The sequence below is a fragment of the Atractosteus spatula genome (assembly GCF_055471065.1).
Source record: "Atractosteus spatula isolate fAtrSpa1 chromosome 10 unlocalized genomic scaffold, fAtrSpa1.hap1 SUPER_10_unloc_8, whole genome shotgun sequence".
Lineage (NCBI taxonomy): Eukaryota > Metazoa > Chordata > Actinopteri > Semionotiformes > Lepisosteidae > Atractosteus > Atractosteus spatula.
In genome coordinates, this window is record NW_028296628.1 from 668,005 (window position 1) to 686,609 (window position 18,605).

General features: G+C 54.7%; 8 non-coding genes across 8 annotated transcripts; all 8 read left to right on the forward strand.

Moving 5' to 3' along the window:
* The first annotated feature begins 695 nt into the window (after positions 1-695).
* Positions 696-768, forward strand: trnag-ccc (transfer RNA glycine (anticodon CCC)). The gene has a single exon. It is a non-coding gene; the product is annotated as a tRNA-Gly (tRNA).
* A 5,597-nt stretch (positions 769-6,365) lies between these two features.
* trnaf-gaa (transfer RNA phenylalanine (anticodon GAA)) lies at positions 6,366-6,438 on the forward strand. The gene has a single exon. It is a non-coding gene; the product is annotated as a tRNA-Phe (tRNA).
* A 1,540-nt stretch (positions 6,439-7,978) lies between these two features.
* trnag-ccc (transfer RNA glycine (anticodon CCC)) lies at positions 7,979-8,051 on the forward strand. Its single transcript has one exon. It is a non-coding gene; the product is annotated as a tRNA-Gly (tRNA).
* A 1,686-nt stretch (positions 8,052-9,737) lies between these two features.
* trnaf-gaa (transfer RNA phenylalanine (anticodon GAA)) lies at positions 9,738-9,810 on the forward strand. The gene has a single exon. It is a non-coding gene; the product is annotated as a tRNA-Phe (tRNA).
* A 1,540-nt stretch (positions 9,811-11,350) lies between these two features.
* On the forward strand, positions 11,351-11,423 carry trnag-ccc (transfer RNA glycine (anticodon CCC)). Its single transcript has one exon. It is a non-coding gene; the product is annotated as a tRNA-Gly (tRNA).
* Positions 11,424-14,754: 3,331 nt separating this feature from the next.
* Positions 14,755-14,827, forward strand: trnag-ccc (transfer RNA glycine (anticodon CCC)). Its single transcript has one exon. It is a non-coding gene; the product is annotated as a tRNA-Gly (tRNA).
* Positions 14,828-17,608: 2,781 nt separating this feature from the next.
* Positions 17,609-17,680, forward strand: trnae-uuc (transfer RNA glutamic acid (anticodon UUC)). The gene has a single exon. It is a non-coding gene; the product is annotated as a tRNA-Glu (tRNA).
* Positions 17,681-18,133: 453 nt separating this feature from the next.
* On the forward strand, positions 18,134-18,206 carry trnag-ccc (transfer RNA glycine (anticodon CCC)). The gene has a single exon. It is a non-coding gene; the product is annotated as a tRNA-Gly (tRNA).
* Positions 18,207-18,605: the final 399 nt, after the last annotated feature.

An 18,605-nucleotide genomic window follows, 5' to 3' on the forward strand; every position in this document is an offset into this window, starting at 1 on the left:
AAGGCTGTGCTCTCTTCGTGTGACCTAATTCGGAAAAGTCCTGACGTTGCATTTCAACTGAGCCCCAGTATACATCGACCCTTCGACACTCTGAGTGACAACTCTCTTGCGTGTTTTCTCATATTTATGTAGTTTGCTTGCATGATGCCCGGAACAGCGGGGTTGTGTGCTCCCATATGGTCTAGCGGTTAGGATTCCTGGTTTTCACCCAGGCGGCCCGGGTTTGACTCCCGGTATGGGAACGTGTCAGTTTTGCCTCCTGCTTTCCAAAAGATCAGCACCGTGTACGAAGGAGCCGCATTAAAACCACTCGAACGTGCAAAACGCGCGAGAAGAGGGGGCGCTTGTTTCCAACCGAAGACTTCTCGCGTGTGAGACGAGCTGATCATCGCTGCAGGAGGTGGGAGGGTTACTCTGGTAGACAGGGCTGACCTTCGGCAATAGGATTTATACTCTCCAAGATGATATTTGCACTTTCTGGAGAGGCGATTTTCTCCACTTCAGTAGCCCGATTTCGTCGATTGCGTGGAGAGGGCTGTAGAATGTGGCGCCGCTTTTCCTGCTCCGTCCATGACAGGCGTGCTGGTCTCTGGAGAGAGAGCACGGTCCATCAGCGCACTCCAATAAAGGCACTGGAAGCAGCTGAATCGCATTGGCGAAGCTCAGCACTGGGCCGCTGGGAAGGGTTTGCTACCGTTTCCGTAGTGTAGTGGTTATCACGTTTGCCTCCCACGCGAAAAGTCCCTGGTTCGAAACTGGGCGGAAACAGACCGGCATCTTTTGTCGCCACGCACAAAAGGGGATTGGGGATTCGCCTAGCGCTGTGATCGCACAGACCCACTCACCTCTTAGTGTGGCGGGATCTGCACAGTGCATGTCGCAGCGCATCCTGCTTTCACTCCAATGCGCGTCCTGATGTACCCCAGTCTCCCGCGTGACAGGTGGGGATAATCACCACTATACTAACGAGGAAGACATCGCTCTCTCCGACCCCCGGCATCGTGTCCCGACCCACCGTGCTGGAAGCCGACGCGTGCTGTGATTTCTTTACGGAGCAGAAATGACAACCGAGGAGCCGAGAGATCATTTCAGCATTTCGCGTCTGAACAGAAAACACAAACGACCAACTCGGAATGACTTGCCTTTGACGCTTATCAAAGCGTTCTTTGTGCATCGAACAGACCCACTCACCTCTTAGTGTGGCAGGATCTGCACACTGCATGTCGCAGCGCTTCCTGCTTTCACTTCAATGTGCTTTCTGATGTCGAGTCGTGTGCCGTGCGGAGGCTCTGAAAGCGAGAGCAATGAAAAGGTGCACGACGCTGTGAAAGAAAACAGAGAAGTGAAAGGCAGTCCTTTCTCTAAGGAGGTAAAAGAAAAGCTTTCTACTCCCCGTCGGGGAATCGAACCCCGGTCTCCCGCGTGACAGGCGGGGATACTTGCCACTATACTAACGAGGAAGACATCACACCCTTCGATCCCCGGCATCGTGTCCCGACCCAGCGTGCTGGAAGGCGACGCGTGCTGTGATTCCTTTACGGAGCAGAAATGACAACCGAGGAGCCGAGAGATCATTTCAGCATTTCGCGTCTGAACGGAAAACACAAACGACCAACTCGGAATGACTTGCTTTTGACGCTTTTCAAAGCGTTCTTTGTGCACGACGACTGCGCCGCCTAGCAGATACAAATGGGTTGTACAACTCTGAACTAGCAAATGGAAGTGGGCTAAGCCCCCTCTCTTTTAGCCCAGGTTCGATCTGTCTCCCAGAATCACCAGGGCGCACGCACACACACACACCCGTGCCGTTGAAGTGCTCTGCTTCATTTCTAAGGGCAACTCAACATTCACTCCTACCCCGAGAACAGAAAAGACAGCGTCCGCAGCAACAACAGCTCAGGTCTCTGCACAGGAACTAAGCTGCCCCCATCTCCTCTGCTCTGCGGCTCCTACGGAGTGGAGTCCTGTCTGGAGCCGTGTTTGCAGGCGGCGGCTCCCCGCGCTCTGTCTGTGCGTCGTGTCCAAGAGCTCCTGGGAGGAAGAGAGAGCCCTCCCACTCGGGGGCTTTTCCACGGTCTGTGTGAGGAGGGGCGGGTGTGTCCAGTAGCTTATCGAGCGGAAGCCTGGGGCGGCGGAGAGCTGTGATCGTGCAGACCTTGAGGTGTCACCTCTTTGTCTGCTTTCCCGCCCCCCCTCCGCCCAAGCTCTGCTCCAGAGTAGCCCGGCAACCCCTCACACCTGCACGTGTCACAACCTAAGGTGTGGTCATGAGACACCCATGGGGTGCTGTTCTGTTCTTGCTAATTGTTTCCTGCCCGTCGCAGGCAGGAGTCCATGCGAGGAAGATGCGCTGGACAGAGCTCAGAGGGCGCAGCTGGGTGGCTTTCCTTCTGAGTGACGTTCCTGCAACACTCTCCCGCTCCTCTTGGTGCGCTCATGCCGCAACACAGGAAGGCTGGAGCAGGTGGCTGTAGGCTCTGTGCACTGCCGAAATAGCTCAGTTGGGAGAGCGTTAGACTGAAGATCTAAAGGTCCCTGGTTCGATCGCGGGTTTCGGCATTTTGTTTCATCGCGCCCTTTGTTCCTCTCTCCAGCGCCCCCTGCCTAAAGTGACGCTTCCCTTTCTCAGCCCGAAACGCAAGCGAGACACCAGCAGCGGTCCCTGCAGGTTTCCGTAGTGTAGCGGCTATCACGTTCGCCTAACACGCGAAAGGTCCCCGGTTCGAGACCGGGCGGAAACAGCCTCTTGTTGCACGCTCCTGTACTTCACAGAGGTCTTGAGCGACCGGTCATTTGTTCCCAATGTATTTCCGGTGCCTTCATGCACTCTTGTACCAAACGCACGTTCCTTCTGTACGCGGAGCCGATCATTTGCAATTGGGCTGTGCCGTCAGACCAGGACGAGCTCTGTCGGCTCAAAAGCAGCGCAGGACCTGCAAGAACAACAGAAAGATTAGTATCCAGTGAGCCCAAGATCTCATCAAGAATCGGCTCCAGCAACAGGGCTGGGCGCATTGTTCCATTCTCCGACCACTCTCGGTGTAAACAAGTCTCTCCTGGTCTCTGCTTGAAATGCACTTTCCTGCGTTTGCTTTGGTGTAACTGGCTTCCCCTGCATGGGCGAATGTGAAGAAGATCCTTAGTAAGTCGTTGAAGAAAACCGAGAAGAGGTCGGAGTGGCCTCTGTCGTTCATCAACGATCCAGTCAGGCAGTACTCCTCTGTAAAGCGCCGTTCGTTCACATCGATTGGCTTTCTTTTGCCTTCATTCGCGCAAGTAGTAAAAGTAGATGCCCCTATTCTGCCGTGACCCGGATTCGAACCGGGGTTGTTGCGGCCACAACGCAAAGTACTGACCACTATACGATCACGGCGAGTTACCGATACACACATGGTAGGGCGGAAAAGGCTGTGCTCTCTTCGTGTGACCTAATTCGGAAAAGTCCTGACGTTGCATTTCAACTGAGCCCCAGTATACATCGACCCTTCGACACTCTGAGTGACAACTCTCTTGCGTGTTTTCTCATATTTATGTAGTTTGCTTGCATGATGCCCGGAACAGCGGGGTTGTGTGCTCCCATATGGTCTAGCGGTTAGGATTCCTGGTTTTCACCCAGACGGCCCGGGTTTGACTCCCGGTATGGGAACGTGTCAGTTTTGCCTCCTGCTTTCCAAAAGATCAGCACCGTGTACGAAGGAGCCGCATTAAAACCACTCGAACGTGCAAAACGCGCGAGAAGAGGGGGCGCTTGTTTCCAACCGAAGACTTCTCGCGTGTGAGACGAGCTGATCATCGCTGCAGGAGGTGGGAGGGTTACTCTGGTAGACAGGGCTGACCTTCGGCAATAGGATTTATACTCTCCAAGATGATATTTGCACTTTCTGGAGAGGCGATTTTCTCCACTTCAGTAGCCCGATTTCGTCGATTGCGTGGAGAGGGCTGTAGAATGTGGCGCCGCATTTCCTGCTCCGTCCATGACAGGCGTGCTGGTCTCTGGAGAGAGAGCACGGTCCATCAGCGCACTCCAATAAAGGCACTGGAAGCAGCTGAATCGCATTGGCGAAGCACAGCACTGGGCCGCTGGAAAGGATTTGCTACCGTTTCCGTAGTGTAGTGGTTATCACGTTTGCTTCCCACGCGAAAAGTCCCTGGTTCGAAACTGGGCGGAAACAGACCGGCTCCTTTTGTCGCCACGCACAAAAGGGGATTGGGGATTCGCCTAGCGCTGTGATCGCACAGACCCACTCACCTCTTAGTGTGGCGGGATCTGCACAGTGCATGTCGCAGCGCATCCTGCTTTCACTCCAATGCGCGTCCTGATGTACCCCAGTCTCCCGCGTGACAGGTGGGGATAATCACCACTATACTAACGAGGAAGACATCGCTCTCTCCGACCCCCGGCATCGTGTCCCGACCCACCGTGCTGGAAGCCGACGCGTGCTGTGATTTCTTTACGGAGCAGAAATGACAACCGAGGAGCCGAGAGATCATTTCAGCATTTCGCGTCTGAACAGAAAACACAAACGACCAACTCGGAATGACTTGCCTTTGACGCTTATCAAAGCGTTCTTTGTGCATCGAACAGACCCACTCACCTCTTAGTGTGGCGGGATCTGCACAGTGCATGTCGCAGCGCTTCCTGCTTTCACTTCAATGTGCTTTCTGATGTCGAGTCGTGTGCCGTGCGGAGGCTCTGAAAGCGAGAGCAATGAAAAGGTGCACGACGCTGTGAAAGAAAACAGAGAAGTGAAAGGCAGTCCTTTCTCTAAGGAGGTAAAAGAAAAGCTTTCTACTCCCCGTCGGGGAATAGAACCCCGGTCTCCCGCGTGACAGGCGGGGATACTTGCCACTATACTAACGAGGAAGACATCACACCCTTCGATCCCCGGCATCGTGTCCCGACCCACCGTGCTGGAAGCCGACGCGTGCTGTGATTTCTTTACGGAGCAGAAATGACAACCGAGGAGCCGAGAGATCATTTCAGCATTTCGCGTCTGAACAGAAAACACAAACGACCAACTCGGAATGACTTGCCTTTGACGCTTATCAAAGCGTTCTTTGTGCATCGAACAGACCCACTCACCTCTTAGTGTGGCGGGATCTGCACAGTGCATGTCGCAGCGCTTCCTGCTTTCACTTCAATGTGCTTTCTGATGTCGAGTCGTGTGCCGTGCGGAGGCTCTGAAAGCGAGAGCAATGAAAAGGTGCACGACGCTGTGAAAGAAAACAGAGAAGTGAAAGGCAGTCCTTTCTCTAAGGAGGTAAAAGAAAAGCTTTCGACTCCCCGTCGGGGAATCGAACCCCGGTCTCCCGCGTGACAGGCGGGGATACTTGCCACTATACTAACGAGGAAGACATCACACCCTTCGATCCCCGGCATCGTGTCCCGACCCAGCGTGCTGGAAGGCGACGCGTGCTGTGATTCCTTTACGGAGCAGAAATGACAACCGAGGAGCCGAGAGATCATTTCAGCATTTCGCGTCTGAACGGAAAACACAAACGACCAACTCGGAATGACTTGCTTTTGACGCTTTTCAAAGCGTTCTTTGTGCACGACGACTGCGCCGCCTAGCAGATACAAATGGGTTGTACAACTCTGAACTAGCAAATGGAAGAGGGCTAAGCCCCCTCTCTTTTAGCCCAGGTTCGATCTGTCTCCCAGAATCACCAGGGCGCACGCACACACACACACCCGTGCCGTTGAAGTGCTCTGCTTCATTTCTAAGGGCAACTCAACATTCACTCCTACCCCGAGAACAGAAAAGACAGCGTCCGCAGCAACAACAGCTCAGGTCTCTGCACAGGAACTAAGCTGCCCCCATCTCCTCTGCTCTGCGGCTCCTGCGGAGTGGAGTCCTGCCTGGAGCCGTGTTTGCAGGCGGCGGCTCCCCGCGCTCTGTCTGTGCGTCGTGTCCAAGAGCTCCTGGGAGGAAGAGAGAGCCCTCCCACTCGGGTGCTTTTCCACGGTCTGTGTGAGGAGGGGCGGGTGTGTCCAGTAGCTTATCGAGCGGAAGCCTGGGGCGGCGGAGAGCTGTGATCGTGCAGACCTTGAGGTGTCACCTCTTTGTCTGCTTTCCCGCCCCCCCTCCGCCCAAGCTCTGCTCCAGAGTAGCCCGGCAACCCCTCACACCTGCACGTGTCACAACCTAAGGTGTGGTCATGAGACACCCATGGGGTGCTGTTCTGTTCTTGCTAATTGTTTCCTGCCCGTCGCAGGCAGGAGTCCATGCGAGGAAGATGCGCTGGACAGAGCTCAGAGGGCGCAGCTGGGTGGCTTTCCTTCTGAGTGACGTTCCTGCAACACTCTCCCGCTCCTCTTGGTGCGCTCATGCCGCTGGAGCAGGTGGCTGTGGGCTCTGTGCACTGCCGAAATAGCTCAGTTGGGAGAGCGTTAGACTGAAGATCTAAAGGTCCCTGGTTCGATCCCGGGTTTCGGCATTTTGTTTCATCGCGCCCTTTGTTCCTCTCTCCAGCGCCCCCTGCCTAAAGTGACGCTTCCCTTTCTCAGCCCGAAACGCAAGCGAGACACCAGCAGCGGTCCCTGCAGGTTTCCGTAGTGTAGCGGCTATCACGTTCGCCTAACACGCGAAAGGTCCCCGGTTCGAGACCGGGCGGAAACAGCCTCTTGTTGCACGCTCCTGTACTTCACAGAGGTCTTGAGCGACCGGTCATTTGTTCCCAATGTATTTCCGGTGCCTTCATGCACTCTTGTACCAAACGCACGTTCCTTCTGTACGCGGAGCCGATCATTTGCAATTGGGCTGTGCCGACAGACCAGGACGAGCTCTGTCGGCTCAAAAGCAGCGCAGGACCTGCAAGAACAACAGAAAGATTAGCATCCAGTGAGCCCAAGATCTCATCAAGAATCGGCTCCAGCAACAGGGCTGGGCGCATTGTTCCATTCTCCGACCACTCTCGGTGTAAACAAGTCCCTCCTGGTCTCTGCTTGAAATGCACTTTCCTGCGTTTGCTTTGGTGTAACTGGCTTCCCCTGCATGGGCGAATGTGAAGAAGATCCTTAGTAAGTCGTTGAAGAAAACCGAGAAGAGGTCGGAGTGGCCTCTGTCGTTCATCAACGATCCAGTCAGGCAGTACTCCTCTGTAAAGCGCCGTTCGTTCACATCGATTGGCTTTTTTTTGCCTTCATTCGCGCAAGTAGTAAAAGCAGACGCCCCTATTCTGCCGTGACCCGGATTCGAACCGGGGTTGTTGCGGCCACAACGCAAAGTACTGACCACTATACGATCACGGCGAGTTACCGATACACACATGGTAGGGCGGAAAAGGCTGTGCTCTCTTCGTGTGACCTAATTCGGAAAAGTCCTGACGTTGCATTTCAACTGAGCCCCAGTATACATCGACCGTTCGACACTCTGAGTGACAACTCTCTTGCGTGTTTTCTCATATTTATGTAGTTTGCTTGCATGATGCCCGGAACAGCGGGGTTGTGTGCTCCCATATGGTCTAGCGGTTAGGATTCCTGGTTTTCACCCAGGCGGCCCGGGTTTGACTCCCGGTATGGGAACGTGTCAGTTTTGCCTCCTGCTTTCCAAAAGATCAGCACCGTGTACGAAGGAGCCGCATTAAAACCACTCGAACGTGCAAAACGCGCGAGAAGAGGGGGCGCTTGTTTCCAACCGAAGACTTCTCGCGTGTGAGACGAGCTGATCATCGCTGCAGGAGGTGGGAGGGTTACTCTGGTAGACAGGGCTGACCTTCGGCAATAGGATTTATACTCTCCAAGATGATATTTGCACTTTCTGGAGAGGCGATTTTCTCCACTTCAGTAGCCCGATTTCGTCGATTGCGTGGAGAGGGCTGTAGAATGTGGCGCCGCTTTTCCTGCTCCGTCCATGACAGGCGTGCTGGTCTCTGGAGAGAGAGCACGGTCCATCAGCGCACTCCAATAAAGGCACTGGAAGCAGCTGAATCGCATTGGCGAAGCTCAGCACTGGGCCGCTGGAAAGGGTTTGCTACCGTTTCCGTAGTGTAGTGGTTATCACGTTTGCCTCCCACGCGAAAAGTCCCTGGTTCGAAACTGGGCGGAAACAGACCGGCTCCTTTTGTCGCCACGCACAAAAGGGGATTGGGGATTCGCCTAGCGCTGTGATCGCACAGACCCACTCACCTCTTAGTGTGGCGGGATCTGCACAGTGCATGTCGCAGCGCATCCTGCTTTCACTCCAATGCGCGTCCTGATGTACCCCAGTCTCCCGCGTGACAGGTGGGGATAATCACCACTATACTAACGAGGAAGACATCGCTCTCTCCGACCCCCGGCATCGTGTCCCGACCCACCGTGCTGGAAGCCGACGCGTGCTGTGATTTCTTTACGGAGCAGAAATGACAACCGAAGCATTTCGCGTCTGAACAGAAAACACAAACGACCAACTCGGAATGACTTGCCTTTGACGCTTATCAAAGCGTTCTTTGTGCATCGAACAGACCCATTCACCTCTTAGTGTGGCGGGATCTGCACAGTGCATGTCGCAGCGCTTCCTGCTTTCACTTCAATGTGCTTTCTGATGTCGAGTCGTGTGCCGTGCGGAGGCTCTGAAAGCGAGAGCAATGAAAAGGTGCACGACGCTGTGAAAGAAAACAGAGAAGTGAAAGGCAGTCCTTTCTCTAAGGAGGTAAAAGAAAAGCTTTCTACTCCCCGTCGGGGAATCGAACCCCGGTCTCACGCGTGACAGGCGGGGATACTTGCCACTATACTAACGAGGAAGACATCACACCCTTCGATCCCCGGCATCGTGTCCCGACCCAGCGTGCTGGAAGGCGACGCGTGCTGTGATTCCTTTACGGAGCAGAAATGACAACCGAGGAGCCGAGAGATCATTTCAGCATTTCGCGTCTGAACGGAAAACACAAACGACCAACTCGGAATGACTTGCTTTTGACGCTTTTCAAAGCGTTCTTTGTGCACGACGACTGCGCCGCCTAGCAGATACAAATGGGTTGTACAACTCTGAACTAGCAAATGGAAGAGGGCTAAGCCCCCTCTCTTTTAGCCCAGGTTCGATCTGTCTCCCAGAATCACCAGGGCGCACGCACACACACACACCCGTGCCGTTGAAGTGCTCTGCTTCATTTCTAAGGGCAACTCAACATTCACTCCTACCCCGAGAACAGAAAAGACAGCGTCCGCAGCAACAACAGCTCAGGTCTCTGCACAGGAACTAAGCTGCCCCCATCTCCTCTGCTCTGCGGCTCCTGCGGAGTGGAGTCCTGCCTGGAGCCGTGTTTGCAGGCGGCGGCTCCCCGCGCTCTGTCTGTGCGTCGTGTCCAAGAGCTCCTGGGAGGAAGAGAGAGCCCTCCCACTCGGGTGCTTTTCCACGGTCTGTGTGAGGAGGGGCGGGTGTGTCCAGTAGCTTATCGAGCGGAAGCCTGGGGCGGCGGAGAGCTGTGATCGTGCAGACCTTGAGGTGTCACCTCTTTGTCTGCTTTCCCGCCCCCCCTCCGCCCAAGCTCTGCTCCAGAGTAGCCCGGCAACCCCTCACACCTGCACGTGTCACAACCTAAGGTGTGGTCATGAGACACCCATGGGGTGCTGTTCTGTTCTTGCTAATTGTTTCCTGCCCGTCGCAGGCAGGAGTCCATGCGAGGAAGATGCGCTGGACAGAGCTCAGAGGGCGCAGCTGGGTGGCTTTCCTTCTGAGTGACGTTCCTGCAACACTCTCCCGCTCCTCTTGGTGCGCTCATGCCGCTGGAGCAGGTGGCTGTGGGCTCTGTGCACTGCCGAAATAGCTCAGTTGGGAGAGCGTTAGACTGAAGATCTAAAGGTCCCTGGTTCGATCCCGGGTTTCGGCATTTTGTTTCATCGCGCCCTTTGTTCCTCTCTCCAGCGCCCCCTGCCTAAAGTGACGCTTCCCTTTCTCAGCCCGAAACGCAAGCGAGACACCAGCAGCGGTCCCTGCAGGTTTCCGTAGTGTAGCGGCTATCACGTTCGCCTAACACGCGAAAGGTCCCCGGTTCGAGACCGGGCGGAAACAGCCTCTTGTTGCACGCTCCTGTACTTCACAGAGGTCTTGAGCGACCGGTCATTTGTTCCCAATGTATTTCCGGTGCCTTCATGCACTCTTGTACCAAACGCACGTTCCTTCTGTACGCGGAGCCGATCATTTGCAATTGGGCTGTGCCGACAGACCAGGACGAGCTCTGTCGGCTCAAAAGCAGCGCAGGACCTGCAAGAACAACAGAAAGATTAGCATCCAGTGAGCCCAAGATCTCATCAAGAATCGGCTCCAGCAACAGGGCTGGGCGCATTGTTCCATTCTCCGACCACTCTCGGTGTAAACAAGTCCCTCCTGGTCTCTGCTTGAAATGCACTTTCCTGCGTTTGCTTTGGTGTAACTGGCTTCCCCTGCATGGGCGAATGTGAAGAAGATCCTTAGTAAGTCGTTGAAGAAAACCGAGAAGAGGTCGGAGTGGCCTCTGTCGTTCATCAACGATCCAGTCAGGCAGTACTCCTCTGTAAAGCGCCGTTCGTTCACATCGATTGGCTTTTTTTTGCCTTCATTCGCGCAAGTAGTAAAAGCAGACGCCCCTATTCTGCCGTGACCCGGATTCGAACCGGGGTTGTTGCGGCCACAACGCAAAGTACTGACCACTATACGATCACGGCGAGTTACCGATACACACATGGTAGGGCGGAAAAGGCTGTGCTCTCTTCGTGTGACCTAATTCGGAAAAGTCCTGACGTTGCATTTCAACTGAGCCCCAGTATACATCGACCGTTCGACACTCTGAGTGACAACTCTCTTGCGTGTTTTCTCATATTTATGTAGTTTGCTTGCATGATGCCCGGAACAGCGGGGTTGTGTGCTCCCATATGGTCTAGCGGTTAGGATTCCTGGTTTTCACCCAGGCGGCCCGGGTTTGACTCCCGGTATGGGAACGTGTCAGTTTTGCCTCCTGCTTTCCAAAAGATCAGCACCGTGTACGAAGGAGCCGCATTAAAACCACTCGAACGTGCAAAACGCGCGAGAAGAGGGGGCGCTTGTTTCCAACCGAAGACTTCTCGCGTGTGAGACGAGCTGATCATCGCTGCAGGAGGTGGGAGGGTTACTCTGGTAGACAGGGCTGACCTTCGGCAATAGGATTTATACTCTCCAAGATGATATTTGCACTTTCTGGAGAGGCGATTTTCTCCACTTCAGTAGCCCGATTTCGTCGATTGCGTGGAGAGGGCTGTAGAATGTGGCGCCGCTTTTCCTGCTCCGTCCATGACAGGCGTGCTGGTCTCTGGAGAGAGAGCACGGTCCATCAGCGCACTCCAATAAAGGCACTGGAAGCAGCTGAATCGCATTGGCGAAGCTCAGCACTGGGCCGCTGGGAAGGGTTTGCTATCGTTTCCGTAGTGTAGTGGTTATCACGTTTGCCTCCCACGCGAAAAGTCCCTGGTTCGAAACTGGGCGGAAACAGACCGGCTCCTTTTGTCGCCACGCACAAAAGGGGATTGGGGATTCGCCTAGCGCTGTGATCGCACAGACCCACTCACCTCTTAGTGTGGCGGGATCTGCACAGTGCATGTCGCAGCGCATCCTGCTTTCACTCCAATGCGCGTCCTGATGTACCCCAGTCTCCCGCGTGACAGGTGGGGATAATCACCACTATACTAACGAGGAAGACATCGCTCTCTCCGACCCCCGGCATCGTGTCCCGACCCACCGTGCTGGAAGCCGACGCGTGCTGTGATTTCTTTACGGAGCAGAAATGACAACCGAGGAGCCGAGAGATCATTTCAGCATTTCGCGTCTGAACAGAAAACACAAACGACCAACTCGGAATGACTTGCCTTTGACGCTTATCAAAGCGTTCTTTGTGCATCGAACAGACCCATTCACCTCTTAGTGTGGCGGGATCTGCACAGTGCATGTCGCAGCGCTTCCTGCTTTCACTTCAATGTGCTTTCTGATGTCGAGTCGTGTGCCGTGCGGAGGCTCTGAAAGCGAGAGCAATGAAAAGGTGCACGACGCTGTGAAAGAAAACAGAGAAGTGAAAGGCAGTCCTTTCTCTAAGGAGGTAAAAGAAAAGCTTTCTACTCCCCGTCGGGGAATCGAACCCCGGTCTCACGCGTGACAGGCGGGGATACTTGCCACTATACTAACGAGGAAGACATCACACCCTTCGATCCCCGGCATCGTGTCCCGACCCAGCGTGCTGGAAGGCGACGCGTGCTGTGATTCCTTTACGGAGCAGAAATGACAACCGAGGAGCCGAGAGATCATTTCAGCATTTCGCGTCTGAACGGAAAACACAAACGACCAACTCGGAATGACTTGCTTTTGACGCTTTTCAAAGCGTTCTTTGTGCACGACGACTGCGCCGCCTAGCAGATACAAATGGGTTGTACAACTCTGAACTAGCAAATGGAAGTGGGCTAAGCCCCCTCTCTTTTAGCCCAGGTTCGATCTGTCTCCCAGAATCACCAGGGCGCACGCACACACACACACCCGTGCCGTTGAAGTGCTCTGCTTCATTTCTAAGGGCAACTCAACATTCACTCCTACCCCGAGAACAGAAAAGACAGCGTCCGCAGCAACAACAGCTCAGGTCTCTGCACAGGAACTAAGCTGCCCCCATCTCCTCTGCTCTGCGGCTCCTGCGGAGTGGAGTCCTGCCTGGAGCCGTGTTTGCAGGCGGCGGCTCCCCGCGCTCTGTCTGTGCGTCGTGTCCAAGAGCTCCTGGGAGGAAGAGAGAGCCCTCCCACTCGGGGGCTTTTCCACGGTCTGTGTGAGGAGGGGCGGGTGTGTCCAGTAGCTTATCGAGCGGAAGCCTGGGGCGGCGGAGAGCTGTGATCGTGCAGACCTTGAGGTGTCACCTCTTTGTCTGCTTTCCCGCCCCCCCTCCGCCCAAGCTCTGCTCCAGAGTAGCCCGGCAACCCCTCACACCTGCACGTGTCACAACCTAAGGTGTGGTCATGAGACACCCATGGGGTGCTGTTCTGTTCTTGCTAATTGTTTCCTGCCCATCGCAGGCAGGAGTCAATGCGAGGAAGATGCGCTGGACAGAGCTCAGAGGGCGCAGCTGGGTGGCTTTCCTTCTGAGTGACGTTCCTGCAACACTCTCCCGCACCTCTTGGTGCGCTCATGCCGCAACACAGGAAGGCTGGAGCAGGTGGCTGTGGGCTCTGTGCACTGCCGAAATAGCTCAGTTGGGAGAGCGTTAGACTGAAGATCTAAAGGTCCCTGGTTCGATCCCGGGTTTTGGCATTTTGTTTCATCGCGCCCTTTGTTCCTCTCTCCAGCGCCCCCTGCCTAAAGTGACGCTTCCCTTTCTCAGCCCGAAACGCAAGCGAGACACCAGCAGCAATCCCTGCAGGTTTCCGTAGTGTAGCGGCTATCACGTTCGCCTAACACGCGAAAGGTCCCCGGTTCGAGACCGGGCGGAAACAGCCTCTTGTTGCACGCTCCTGTACTTCACAGAGGTCTTGAGCGACCGGTCATTTGTTCCCAATGTATTTCCGGTGCCTTCATGCACTCTTGTACCAAACGCACGTTCCTTCTGTACGCGGAGCCGATCATTTGCAATTGGGCTGTGCCGACAGACCAGGACGAGCTCTGTCGGCTCAAAAGCAGCGCAGGACCTGCAAGAACAACAGAAAGATTAGCATCCAGTGAGCCCAAGATCTCATCAAGAATCGGCTCCAGCAACAGGGCTGGGCGCATTGTTCCATTCTCCGACCACTCTCGGTGTAAACAAGTCCCTCCTGGTCTCTGCTTGAAATGCACTTTCCTGCGTTTGCTTTGGTGTAACTGGCTTCCCCTGCATGGGCGAATGTGAAGAAGATCCTTAGTAAGTCGTTGAAGAAAACCGAGAAGAGGTCGGAGTGGCCTCTGTCGTTCATCAACGATCCAGTCAGGCAGTACTCCTCTGTAAAGCGCCGTTCGTTCACATCGATTGGCTTTCTTTTGCCTTCATTCGCGCAAGTAGTAAAAGTAGACGCCCCTATTCTGCCGTGACCCGGATTCGAACCGGGGTTGTTGCGGCCACAACGCAAAGTACTGACCACTATACGATCACGGCGAGTTACCGATACACACATGGTAGGGCGGAAAAGGCTGTGCTCTCTTCGTGTGACCTAATTCGGAAAAGTCCTGACGTTGCATTTCAACTGAGCCCCAGTATACATCGACCCTTCGACACTCTGAGTGACAACTCTCTTGCGTGTTTTCTCATATTTATGTAGTTTGCTTGCATGATGCCCGGAACAGCGGGGTTGTGTGCTCCCATATGGTCTAGCGGTTAGGATTCCTGGTTTTCACCCAGGCGGCCCGGGTTTGACTCCCGGTATGGGAACGTGTCAGTTTTGCCTCCTGCTTTCCAAAAGATCAGCACCGTGTACGAAGGAGCCGCATTAAAACCACTCGAACGTGCAAAACGCGCGAGAAGAGGGGGCGCTTGTTTCCAACCGAAGACTTCTCGCGTGTGAGACGAGCTGATCATCGCTGCAGGAGGTGGGAGGGTTACTCTGGTAGACAGGGCTGACCTTCGGCAATAGGATTTATACTCTCCAAGATGATATTTGCACTTTCTGGAGAGGCGATTTTCTCCACTTCAGTAGCCCGATTTCGTCGATTGCGTGGAGAGGGCTGTAGAATGTGGCGCCGCTTTTCCTGCTCCGTCCATGACAGGCGTGCTGGTCTCTGGAGAGAGAGCACGGTCCATCAGCACACTCCAATAAAGGCACTGGAAGCAGCTGAATCGCATTGGCGAAGCTCAGCACTGGGCCGCTGGGAAGGGTTTGCTACCGTTTCCGTAGTGTAGTGGTTATCACGTTTGCCTCCCACGCGAAAAGTCCCTGGTTCGAAACTGGGCGGAAACAGACCGGCTTCTTTTGTCGCCACGCACAAAAGGGGATTGGGGATTCGCCTAGCGCTGTGATCGCACAGACCCACTCACCTCTTAGTGTGGCGGGATCTGCACAGTGCATGTCGCAGCGCATCCTGCTTTCACTCCAATGCGCGTCCTGATGTACCCCAGTCTCCCGCGTGACAGGTGGGGATAATCACCACTATACTAACGAGGAAGACATCGCTCTCTCCGACCCCCGGCATCGTGTCCCGACCCACCGTGCTGGAAGCCGACGCGTGCTGTGATTTCTTTACGGAGCAGAAATGACAACCGAGGAGCCGAGAGATCATTTCAGCATTTCGCGTCTGAACAGAAAACACAAACGACCAACTCGGAATGACTTGCCTTTGACGCTTATCAAAGCGTTCTTTGTGCATCGAACAGACCCATTCACCTCTTAGTGTGGCGGGATCTGCACAGTGCATGTCGCAGCGCTTCCTGCTTTCACTTCAATGTGCTTTCTGATGTCGAGTCGTGTGCCGTGCGGAGGCTCTGAAAGCGAGAGCAATGAAAAGGTGCACGACGCTGTGAAAGAAAACAGAGAAGTGAAAGGCAGTCCTTTCTCTAAGGAGGTAAAAGAAAAGCTTTCTACTCCCCGTCGGGGAATCGAACCCCGGTCTCCCGCGTGACAGGCGGGGATACTTGCCACTATACTAACGAGGAAGACATCACACCCTTCGATCCCCGGCATCGTGTCCCGACCCAGCGTGCTGGAAGGCGACGCGTGCTGTGATTCCTTTACGGAGCAGAAATGACAACCGAGGAGCCGAGAGATCATTTCAGCATTTCGCGTCTGAACGGAAAACACAAACGACCAACTCGGAATGACTTGCTTTTGACGCTTTTCAAAGCGTTCTTTGTGCACGACGACTGCGCCGCCTAGCAGATACAAATGGGTTGTACAACTCTGAACTAGCAAATGGAAGAGGGCTAAGCCCCCTCTCTTTTAGCCCAGGTTCGATCTGTCTCCCAGAATCACCAGGGCGCACGCACACACACACACCCGTGCCGTTGAAGTGCTCTGCTTCATTTCTAAGGGCAACTCAACATTCACTCCTACCCCGAGAACAGAAAAGACAGCGTCCGCAGCAACAACAGCTCAGGTCTCTGCACAGGAACTAAGCTGCCCCCATCTCCTCTGCTCTGCGGCTCCTGCGGAGTGGAGTCCTGCCTGGAGCCGTGTTTGCAGGCGGCGGCTCCCCGCGCTCTGTCTGTGCGTCGTGTCCAAGAGCTCCTGGGAGGAAGAGAGAGCCCTCCCACTCGGGTGCTTTTCCACGGTCTGTGTGAGGAGGGGCGGGTGTGTCCAGTAGCTTATCGAGCGGAAGCCTGGGGCGGCGGAGAGCTGTGATCGTGCAGACCTTGAGGTGTCACCTCTTTGTCTGCTTTCCCGCCCCCCCTCCGCCCAAGCTCTGCTCCAGAGTAGCCCGGCAACCCCTCACACCTGCACGTGTCACAACCTAAGGTGTGGTCATGAGACACCCATGGGGTGCTGTTCTGTTCTTGCTAATTGTTTCCTGCCCGTCGCAGGCAGGAGTCCATGCGAGGAAGATGCGCTGGACAGAGCTCAGAGGGCGCAGCTGGGTGGCTTTCCTTCTGAGTGACGTTCCTGCAACACTCTCCCGCTCCTCTTGGTGCGCTCATGCCGCTGGAGCAGGTGGCTGTGGGCTCTGTGCACTGCCGAAATAGCTCAGTTGGGAGAGCGTTAGACTGAAGATCTAAAGGTCCCGGGTTTCGGCATTTTGTTTCATCGCGCCCTTTGTTCCTCTCTCCAGCGCCCCCTGCCTAAAGTGACGCTTCCCTTTCTCAGCCCGAAACGCAAGCGAGACACCAGCAGCGGTCCCTGCAGGTTTCCGTAGTGTAGCGGCTATCACGTTCGCCTAACACGCGAAAGGTCCCCGGTTCGAGACCGGGCGGAAACAGCCTCTTGTTGCACGCTCCTGTACTTCACAGAGGTCTTGAGCGACCGGTCATTTGTTCCCAATGTATTTCCGGTGCCTTCATGCACTCTTGTACCAAACGCACGTTCCTTCTGTACGCGGAGCCGATCATTTGCAATTGGGCTGTGCCGACAGACCAGGACGAGCTCTGTCGGCTCAAAAGCAGCGCAGGACCTGCAAGAACAACAGAAAGATTAGCATCCAGTGAGCCCAAGATCTCATCAAGAATCGGCTCCAGCAACAGGGCTGGGCGCATTGTTCCATTCTCCGACCACTCTCGGTGTAAACAAGTCCCTCCTGGTCTCTGCTTGAAATGCACTTTCCTGCGTTTGCTTTGGTGTAACTGGCTTCCCCTGCATGGGCGAATGTGAAGAAGATCCTTAGTAAGTCGTTGAAGAAAACCGAGAAGAGGTCGGAGTGGCCTCTGTCGTTCATCAACGATCCAGTCAGGCAGTACTCCTCTGTAAAGCGCCGTTCGTTCACATCGATTGGCTTTTTTTTGCCTTCATTCGCGCAAGTAGTAAAAGCAGACGCCCCTATTCTGCCGTGACCCGGATTCGAACCGGGGTTGTTGCGGCCACAACGCAAAGTACTGACCACTATACGATCACGGCGAGTTACCGATACACACATGGTAGGGCGGAAAAGGCTGTGCTCTCTTCGTGTGACCTAATTCGGAAAAGTCCTGACGTTGCATTTCAACTGAGCCCCAGTATACATCGACCGTTCGACACTCTGAGTGACAACTCTCTTGCGTGTTTTCTCATATTTATGTAGTTTGCTTGCATGATGCCCGGAACAGCGGGGTTGTGTGCTCCCATATGGTCTAGCGGTTAGGATTCCTGGTTTTCACCCAGGTGGCCCGGGTTTGACTCCCGGTATGGGAACGTGTCAGTTTTGCCTCCTGCTTTCCAAAAGATCAGCACCGTGTACGAAGGAGCCGCATTAAAACCACTCGAACGTGCAAAACGCGCGAGAAGAGGGGGCGCTTGTTTCCAACCGAAGACTTCTCGCGTGTGAGACGAGCTGATCATCGCTGCAGGAGGTGGGAGGGTTACTCTGGTAGACAGGGCTGACCTTCGGCAATAGGATTTATACTCTCCAAGATGATATTTGCACTTTCTGGAGAGGCGATTTTCTCCACTTCAGTAGCCCGATTTCGTCGATTGCGTGGAGAGGGCTGTAGAATGTGGCGCCGCTTTTCCTGCTCCGTCCATGACAGGCGTGCTGGTCTCTGGAGAGAGAGCACGGTCCATCAGCGCACTCCAATAAAGGCACTGGAAGCAGCTGAATCGCATTGGCGAAGCTCAGCACTGGGCCGCTGGGAAGGGTTTGCTACCGTTTCCGTAGTGTAGTGGTTATCACGTTTGCCTCCCACGCGAAAAGTCCCTGGTTCGAAACTGGGCGGAAACAGACCGGCTCCTTTTGTCGCCACGCACAAAAGGGGATTGGGGATTCGCCTAGCGCTGTGATCGCACAGACCCACTCACCTCTTAGTGTGGCGGGATCTGCACAGTGCATGTCGCAGCGCATCCTGCTTTCACTCCAATGCGCGTCCTGATGTACCCCAGTCTCCCGCGTGACAGGTGGGGATAATCACCACTATACTAACGAGGAAGACATCGCTCTCTCCGACCCCCGGCATCGTGTCCCGACCCACCGTGCTGGAAGCCGACGCGTGCTGTGATTTCTTTACGGAGCAGAAATGACAACCGAGGAGCCGAGAGATCATTTCAGCATTTCGCGTCTGAACAGAAAACACAAACGACCAACTCGGAATGACTTGCCTTTGACGCTTATCAAAGCGTTCTT